This window comes from Chinchilla lanigera, unplaced genomic scaffold (genome assembly GCF_000276665.1).
Source record: "Chinchilla lanigera isolate Chin_1 unplaced genomic scaffold, ChiLan1.0 scaffold00084, whole genome shotgun sequence".
NCBI lineage: Eukaryota > Metazoa > Chordata > Mammalia > Rodentia > Chinchillidae > Chinchilla > Chinchilla lanigera.
This window is the reverse complement of record NW_004955485.1, coordinates 8,217,374-8,219,583: the sequence shown is the minus strand read 5'-3', so window position 1 is coordinate 8,219,583 and position 2,210 is coordinate 8,217,374.

Genomic DNA, 2,210 nt, shown 5'->3' with positions numbered 1-2,210 from the left:
TCCACATCACAGTCCTTTTCCTTTTTTTTTAGAGGCAGAGTCTCACTATGTAGCCCAGGCTGGTCTTTAGCTCACAGTGATCCTCTTGCCTCAGCTTCCGAGTGCTTGATAGGTGTGTGCCACCACACCCCATGACAGCCCTTTCTGAGACAAGTTCTCCCTAAATTTTGTGATCCTCTAACTTTAGCTTCCTGAGTAGCTGGGATTATAGGAATGTGCCAGCACATTTTGTTTTGCTTTGTTTTATTTTGTTTTTTTGAGATAGGCTCTTGTTACAGTAGTTTTGGCTGGCCTTGAACTCAGCAACTCAGCAACTCAGCAAGTAGCTGAAGGTTACAGGGTTACAGGCATGTGCCACTCTGCTGGGTATACCCAGCAATTTTTTTTTTTTTTGTACGGGGAATTGAACTCAGGACCTTGCACTTTCCAGGCAGGTGCTTGTGGTGCTGAGCTATATTCCTGGCCCAAAGAGGTTTACTGGGTATTATTTTTAGGAAAATCTGGTTTTTGTAGAATGTTAGTGGGGTGAGTTGTGTTTTTGTTTTGCTTTGTTTTGTTTTTTAGCATTTGGGAATGTAGATTGATGCCATCTTCCCAGAGAGCAATTTTGCATTATCCACTGCATTTCAAATGTGTACATCTTCTAAATTCCAGCAATGGCATTCCAAGGAAACAATTCCATAGAAAGAATGCACAAATGTACATGTACGCAACATGCACAGTGATGGTCACCATAATTTAACACGTAATGGCAAAAGCTGGAAACAATTTAAATGTCTAAATAATAATATATTTATATAATGGAACTTGTGTCCACTAAGAGCTCAGGAAACCTTTGGCTAGTGAATGGATTAACATGAAAAATCAAGTTGTAGCACTATATAAACAGAACCAACCTGCCTCCCCCAACTGCCCAGCGCTGGGGATTCAACCAGGTCCCCACCCATGCTAGGCAAGTGCTCTATCACTGATGTACCACCCCAGACACATATTTTTGTCGTTTTGTTTGTTTGTTTGTTTGTTTTGGGGATGGTCTGGCCTTGAACTCAAGGCTATCCTCTGGAATGCTGGGATTACAGGCCTGCACCACCATGCTAGTGTGTGTTTGTCTGTTTTCGTTTTTGAGACAGGGTCTCCCTAAATTACTAAATTGCCCAGGCTTCCCAGCTCAGTCTCTCAGTGGTTATGCCTGGGATAATAAGGATGTGTCACAGTGCCCCATCAGTCCTACGGAATTCTACATCCAGGAAAAAAAAAAAAAGCAAACAAACATGGATGAATACACAGTAAAGGCAACAGAGACTAAATCTGAGAAATTGAACTGTAATATGCAGGTCAATTATATTTCCTTAATCCATACAGCCCCCCCCTCATACTGGAGATTGAACTCAGGGCCTTCACACTGAGCTACATCCCCCACCTCTTTTTTAGTTTTTAGACAAGGTATTGCTAAATTGCCCAGGCTAGGCTACAGTTCGGATCCTCCTGCCACAGTCTCCTAGAGTGCTGGAGCTAACAGGTGCAAGCTAAACCCGTTTTGTCACAGTTATAGGACAATTAGAAGATTGAGAGCAAGAAATAAACTTGGTAATGTAACGCAGTTTCCTGTTTAACAGCAGAGTAAGAACAGTGAATTCGGTATTTTAGGAATAAATTTGAAGCTGGGCGCAGTGGCATACACCTATAATCCTAGTATTTTGAGAGGCTGAAGCAGGAGGACCGCAAGTCCAAGTCCTGCCTAGACAATTTAGCGAGACCCCGTCTCTAGAAAGGGGTGGGGTTGACTCAGAGTCCCTGGGTTGTCTGTGTGCGTGTGTGTGTGTGTGTGTGTGTGTGTGCAATGTTCAATAGTAGAGAGGTCAGGATGGGCGAGAATTCGTGCCCAGAGTGCGGGTGTCCACTAGGGGATGGTGTTTCAACAGAGGCCCACCTGGGCCGCGGTTAAGGGAATGCACAGCAATCAAAACGTAGGATACAAAGAGCGTTCCAAAGGTTGGCTATATTAGCGAAAATAAAGATACACAAATACTAACTCTCTCATTACTGCGCGCTTGCCATCTTGGTCTCTTCGAATAATACCACACTACGCACCACCCTGTGTCCAGCGCTGGAGACGCCAGGTGGGTGCACAGAGCGACTACTACTCCCAGGACCGCTCTTGCAAGGAGCGCAGGCTGCGGGGCGGGGGGTGGGGTGTCTCGCCGCACGGC